Source organism: Apium graveolens, chromosome 3 (genome assembly GCF_009905375.1).
Source record: "Apium graveolens cultivar Ventura chromosome 3, ASM990537v1, whole genome shotgun sequence".
Lineage (NCBI taxonomy): Eukaryota > Viridiplantae > Streptophyta > Magnoliopsida > Apiales > Apiaceae > Apium > Apium graveolens.
Window position 1 is genome coordinate 143,315,942 of NC_133649.1, and position 7,694 is coordinate 143,323,635.

The 7,694-nt window shown below is 39.1% G+C and overlaps 1 non-coding gene across 1 annotated transcript; it reads left to right on the top strand.

The window, feature by feature from the left end:
* The first annotated feature begins 1,508 nt into the window (after window positions 1-1,508).
* LOC141716174 (small nucleolar RNA R71) lies at window positions 1,509-1,615 on the top strand. The gene has a single exon (XR_012572893.1). It is a non-coding gene; the product is annotated as a small nucleolar RNA R71 (small nucleolar RNA).
* Window positions 1,616-7,694: the final 6,079 nt, after the last annotated feature.

Genomic DNA, 7,694 nt, shown 5'->3' on the forward strand with positions numbered 1-7,694 from the left:
GCATTGTGAGCTCACCCTTCTACACATCTATCAAGGTTCGACCAGTTGCCAAGAAAGGTCTTCCCAAGATTATGGGAATCTTCTTATCCTCCTCGAAATCAAAAATTACGAAATCAGCAGAAAAGATGATTTTATCAACCTTGACCAAGACATTTTCCACAATACCTCACGGATATGTAATAGAACGGTCGGCCAACTGCAAGGTCATATAAATCAGTTTTGGATCAGGTAAGTTCAATTGCTTGAAGATTGACAAGGGAATCAGATTGATGCTAGCTCCTAAGTCACATAAGCATATGTCAAAAGACACTTTTACAATAGTACACAGAATAGTGAAGCTTCCTGGATCCTTAAGCTTTGAAGGTAACTTCTGTTGCAGCACAACACTACATTCCTCCGTGAGAGAGACAGTCTCTAAATCATCTAGCTTCACTTTCCGAGAGAGAATACCTTTCATAAACTTTGTATAACTAGACATCTGCTCAAGAGCCTCAACGAAATGTATTTTGATATGAAGTTTCTTGAACACCTCCAGAAACATCTCAAATTGCTTTTCCAGCTTTTTCTTCTACAGCCGCTTAGGAAAAGGCGATGGAGGATAAATCTGTTTCTCCCATGTATAACCCTCAGTAGGGGTGTGCTCAACAGTAGTCTTCCTTGGTTCCACTTCTACTTCATGCTGCTCTACTTCTTTCTCAGCCCCAGCTTCTTCAGTCAATGCTTAAGTTTGTTCGGGATTCGCAACCTTTCCTGACCTCAAAGTGATTGCCTTTACCAGCTCCTTAGCTTCCCTCTTTCCTGGAACTTCAGTGTCACTCAGGTAGTGTACCAGGCTGTCGATTTAGCAAGGCATTGGCAATTTTCCCAATTTGATTTTCCAAGGTCTTGATAGAAACATCTTGACTCTTGCACATAAGCTTCAACTCCTCTAATTCAGATTTTTTATTGGCTTGTTATAGTTGGAGTTGTTGTTTTGGTGCATATTGCGGTTGCTGAAAACCAGAGGGTTTGTACTGCTTAGCCGGATACTGCTGATAAGGCTGTTGAACCGCATTCTGAGCATTGCTCCAACTGAAATTAGGATGATTACGGTTGTTGGGATGATAAGTGGCTGGCACAGGTTGCTGCAAATGCTGAAAGTTGCTCACAAACTGAGCTGATTCACTAGAAATTGCGCACTGATCAGTTTTATGGGCACCATCGCAAAGCTCACATACACTAGTATTAGATTAACTCTATAATTATCCAAAGTGTCCACCTTCATCATCAAATCCTTAAGGTGGGCAGCTATAGCAGTTGCTGCATCCAACTCTAGTATTCTTGCTACTTTTCCCTGAGTTAGTCTCTGGGAAGGATTCTGGTACTCATTAGTAGCCATCACTTCAATAAGTTCATAAGCTTCATCGTAGCTTTTAGCCCACAAGGCTCCTCCTGATGCTGCATCAAACATGGGTCTAGAAGTAGCACCCAATCCATTGTAAAAATAGTTAATAATCATCCAATCAGGCATGCCATGATGTGGGCACTTCCTTAGCATCTCCTTATATCGATCCCAAGCCTCACACAGAGATTCTCCAATTTGTTGAGCGAACTGAGTAAGAGCATTCCTGATTGCAGCAGTCTTCGTCATAGGGAAAAATTTAGTGAGAAACTTTTGAACAAGATCTTCCCAAGTGGTGATAGACCCTGCTGGTAGAGAATGTAACCAATACTTAGCTTTTTCCCTGAGAGAGAATGGAAAGAGTCGTAGCTTGATAGCATCTTCAGTCACATCATTGAAATTGAAAGTGTCGCAGATCTCGATGAAATCCCTGATGTGCATGTTGGGGTCTTTAGTAGGAGAACCCCAAAATTGAACTGAGTTCTGTATCATCTGAATCGTGCTTCACTTGATCTCAAAAGTGTTAGCCCTGATGGCTGGCCTAATGATGGTTGACTGAATGTCATTAATCTTAGGCTGGGAATAGTCCATCAATGCCTTAGGATTTTCTGCTTGATCTCCCATCTTCCTCGACCTTCTCTTCTTCTTCTACCTTCTTTTCTTCCTAGAAAATTTCCCTTCGAACCACCACAAGTTCTTCCTTGGCTTTATCCAGAGTTCTCTTACGAGTACGCGAACGCATATGCATACACCCTCGCGAGAGTACCTGAAATGAGACAAGGAAATAGATAAGTAACAATGTCTGAGTCAATAAACTTTAACGACCACTGATGGAAAGCACATAAACTATAAATTAACACTGCAGTCCCCAGCAGCGGCGCCAAAAACTTGTTAGTCGCTATACACGCGCTAATAATACATTCAAGTATACGAGTTCGCAAGTAGTATAAAATCTTTTCTAGTTTGTTCCCACATAGACTGGCTTGGTTAACTAATTAATTAATGCACTTAAGCAACAATGAATGGTTATTATTCAATGCTAAGACAATAACAAATTGAGGTTGTATATAACTAAGAATTAAACTAACAATTATAACTAAGAGAATAAAATTGACTAAATTAATATATATGACAAACATGGGATTCTAACTTCATTAAATACTTTATTCAATAGCCTTATTATTCTCAACCTTATCATGCAATGGTGATGACACTAATCAGATAACACAAAACTGATAAACGCCAACTTTCGTTGCACAAATACCATACTACCAGACATCCATAAAAGAGATAAAAGATGAATAAACACCAATTATATTGAGACCCTATATGTCTATAGAATTTGACAACATAACGGTTAAAGCACAAGTTATCTATCTTGATTACATAGGGCAAGTAAGATGGTTAAAATTACCCACGAATCATGCATAACAAATACATGAACTTATGCTAGCATGGCAAGTTCTAAATCCTTAAATTCACTTTCGCTTCATTAAGAATTAACACACTATCTTATAAGTTCGCGACGCTCATAAGATGAATACGCATAACCAATACTAGTTTATCATACAATCATCACACACTAAGGCATCAGAATAAATTAACTAAAGAAATCCATAAATAAATCCGTTAAAACCCCACAATAATGATTAGCCCATAATCAGACTCATCATCAACATGGGTTCCGATGAAAGTATTGTATAACAAATGTAGTCTTTATAAGGAATAAATAAAACCAAGTGCAAAACAAAATTAAGGTTCACAAATAAGAAAACTAGCATCAAAGTTACAACTTAGAACAAAGATTCACAAGTAAAAACAAGATCTTCTTCGTCTTCATTGAATCGTGCTAACACGGTCTTCTTACGGCTCTCCTTGATATGTCTCTTCCTTTTTTATTTTATTAAAAATGACCTAAAGTTGCTTATATAGAAGCCCTAATCAGCAGAGAAGTCTTCCGATTCGAATTAGATTATAATCAAAATTCTACACCCCGACCTAGCGCGGCCGCGCGCTTGATCAGTGCGGGCGCGCTGGCTTTCTGAACTTCGGGCGCAGGCGCGCTGGGCTTTTTCCAGAAATTAACTTCTTCATTTTTCTTACAGATTTGAGCCGGTCTTCCACGAGCTTTTATTCCAACGCCACCTTGATACCGAATTAGCACCAAAATAATGCTAATTCACCTGATTAACTAGATAACGTCTGGAATGCAAAAAACACTAGAAAACATGTTAAAAAACTTAACAACTTGAGTACAAATGCATCAATTTAAAGCTTTACGGAGCGTAATAAATTGTTATAAATGCCACTCAACATCTGTACCAATTCGGGTCCAAGTATTTTACGTTCTCCGACTTCGTCCCAATATACTGGTGATTGACATTTACGTCCATAAAGAGATTCATAGGGAGGCATTCCTATACTTGCATGATAACTGTTATTGTAAGAAAACTCCACTAAGGGCAAATGCTCATCCGAATTACCTTTGAAATCAATGGCGCACACACGTAACATATGTTTGATTGTTTGGATTGTTATCTCGCTTTTGGCCGTCCGTCTGCGGATGATAAGCCGTACTCATATTTAACTTAGTTCCCAAACATTCTTGAAAACTTCTCCAAAATCTTGAATTGAATCATGGATCTCGATCAGATACAATAGACACAGGGACTCCATGACGCATTACTATTTCCTTCAAATACATGTGAACCAACTTATCTAGTGAAAATCTTTCATTTATAGGCAATAAATGCGCTGATTTGGTTAGTCTGTCCACTATAACCCAAATAGCATCATGATTCACTTTCTTCCTTGGTAAGCCAACTATGAAATCCATAACAATGTGCTCCCACTTCCACTCTGGAATCTCTAGTGGTTGTAATAATCTACTTGGTCTCTGGTGTTCCGCCTTAACTCTCTGACACGTGTAACATTTGTTAACCCATTCCGCAATTTTTCTCTTCATGTCCGGTCATAAAAAAATTTCCTTTAAATCTCTGTACATCTTGGTACTTCCCGGATAAATGGAATACTTTGAATTGTGAGCTTCTTGTAGAATTTCATTCTTCAATTCTACAACTGGTGGTATCCAAATTCTGGATGAAAATCTAAGAATACCCTGATTGTCCTTCCGAGTGCATAACTCTTCTCCAACCAGCCGATTGATATCCTGATCCATTATTTCCTCTTGGCATTTTCTTATCTTCTCTAATAATTCTGGTTGAAAAGTCATACTATACATCTTTGCCTCATCAGGTTTGCAAATTCTGACTTCCAAGTCCAATTTATGAAATTCCTTATATAATTCTTCAGGTATCGTCAACATGTTCAGTCTTTCTATTCTGCTTAATGCATCTTCCACTACATTCGCTTTTCCTGGATGATAGTTAATCGTGCAATCATAGTCTTTGATCAACTCCAACCATCTCCTCTGTCTCATGTTAAGCTCCTTTTGCGTGAATATGTACTTCAAACTTCAATGATCCGTATAAATCTCACATCTTTCTTCGTATAAATAGTGTCTCCAAATCTTCAAGGCGAATACTATCGCTGCTAGTTCCAAGTCATGAGCAGGATACTTCTGCTCATGAGGTTTCAGTTGTCTAGACACATACACAATGACTTTATCATGCTGCATCAAAACACAACCTAATCCCTTATGAGAAACATCACTATAGATTATGAAATTCCCTTGATCATCTGGAAGTGACAAAACAGGTGCCGTGATTAGCTTCTTTTTCAATTCTTGAAAACTTTCTTCGCACTTCTCATTCCATACAAATTTCTCAATTTTCCTGGTAAGCTTCGTTAAAGGCGTCGCAATCTTTGAGAAATCTTGAACAAATCATCGATAATATCCTGCCAGTCCTAAGAAACTTCTCACCTCTGTTGGTGTTTTTGGCCTTTCCTAAATTCGTAATAGCTTCAATCTTCGCTGGGTCCACTTTGATCCCTTCATTACTGACTATGTGTCCTAAAAATTGAACTTCTTGCAACCAAAACTCACACTTTGAAAACTTGGTATATAACTACTTCCTTCTCAAAATTTCCAAAGCTTAGATGCTCCGCGTGGTCTTCCGTTGACTTTGAGTAAATCAAAATATCATCAATAAACACAATGACAAACTTGTCCAGATATTCCTTGAAAATTCTGTTCATCAAGTCCATAAATGTTGCGGGGGCATTGGTCAATCCAAAAGATATCACTAAGAATTAATAATGACCGTACCTTGTTCTGAAAGCTGTCTTTGGTATATCTTCAGGTTTGATCTTCAATCGGTGATATCCGGATCTCAAATCAATCTTAGAGAAGTACTTGGCTCCTTTCAGCTGATCTGACAAATCATCGATTCGTGGTAATGGATACTTGTTCTTAATCGTAAGCTTATTGAGTTCTCGATAGTCGATGCATAACCTCATGCTTCCATCTTTCTTCTTAACAAATAGTACCGGTGCACCCCATGGGGATACACTGGGTCTAATCACTCCTTTCTCGAATAATTCTTGCAATTGCTTTGCCAATTCCTTCATTTCAACTGGCACCATTCTGTATGGGGCCTTAGATACTGGTTCCGTTCCAGGTGCTAAGTCGATTGCAAATTCAATTTCTCTATCTGGAGAAAGTCCTGATAATTCGTTTGGAAATACATCTGGAAATTCATTTACCACTGGAATGTCTTTCAGTTTTGCTGGCTCTTGAATTCTATCTATCACATAAGAAAAGAAATGCTCGCATCCTTGTCATAGTAATTTCTTAGCTTGAGTCATCGTCAAGAACTTCTTTGCTTGTCTCTGGCCTCTAAACGTCACCATTTTCTCGTCTGGTGTCTTCAATATTACTTTCTTATTACGACAGTCTATCTGAGCATCGTGCTTAGATAGTCAATCCATTCCTAAAATAACATCAAACTCTCCTAACTTAAATGGTATCAAGTCAACATCAAACTTATGGCTAGTAATTTTAATCTCACAGCTCTTACACACTTGGTTAACAGATACACGCTCCTAATTTGCTAATTCTACTGTCATAATCTCACTTAACAATTCAACCATACAATTCAACTTATCAACAAAACCTTGAGAAATAAATGATCGAGTTGCTCCCGAATCTACTAGCACTTTAGCACATAAGGAGTTCACAGTAAGCGTACCTGCCATAACATCAGTATCCACGATAACATCCTTCACAGACATGTCATAAACTCTAGTTATGGGAGGTTCATTCATCGTTAGAGTAGCTCACATGATACGCAATGTGTTGTTGACTCGAATTGGTGCCTCGCGATCCCTTGCGATATGTCCTGGCTTCCCGCACTTGAAACAAGTAAATCCAATTGCTAGAACCTTGCCTGCCTGATTCTTGGTAAGCTGGTCCTTGTTGACTAGCTCTCTGGCTGGCTGATTATGGTACTCCCTTGAATAGTGCCCCTTCTGGTTACATCTATAGCAGACCACATTCAACTTGTTGCAAATTCCACCATGTTTCTTCCCACAGACTTGACAGTCTTGCATATTTAGACTCTGCTGGATTGGCTGGTTCCCAATGGCCGGGCTGTTACCTTGGCCTCCGTTGCCTGTATTATGTCTGTTAAAATTTCTTCCGGGATGGAACTTGCCCTTCCTCTGATTAAAATTTGGAAACTTCCCTGCTTGGGATAGTCCTTCACTTCCCTCAAACTTCCTCTTCTTACCTTTCTTCTCCTTCTGAGACATTTCACTCTCCGTCTCCTCAATCATAGCCTTCTCCACAACTCCCGCATACGTATCCAACTCAAATATGGCCACCTTCCCTCAGATCCATGGCTTGAGTCCTTGCTGAAACCTTTTAGCTTTCTTCCTATCAGTGTCCACATATGATGGCACAAACCTAGACAACTCCTGAAACTTACTTTCATAATCTGCCACTGACATATTTCCCTACTTTAGCTCCAAAAATTTCAACTCCATTTGATCTTGAACAAATTGAGGGAAATAATTTTCTAAAAATAGCTCCCTGAATCTATCCCATGTAACATCATCTGTACCTTCCAACATCTTAATAGTTTCCCACAAGTAGGTGGCTTCATTCTTTAGGTACTAACTTGCAAACTCAGTCTTCTGCTCCCCTCTCACTTTGACTAAGGCAAACACCTTCTCAATTTCCTTCAACCAGACTTTTGCCTCAATAGGATCTACAGAACCCTTAAACTCTGGTGGATTCACCGTCTGAAAGGTCTTAAAGGTTACCTGAGGATTGGTCTGCCTCTGCTGTTGTTGAGTCAAGTGAACTGTTTGGTGAGCCAAGATCTGAAGAATCTGGCTACAGTTGGGTCTA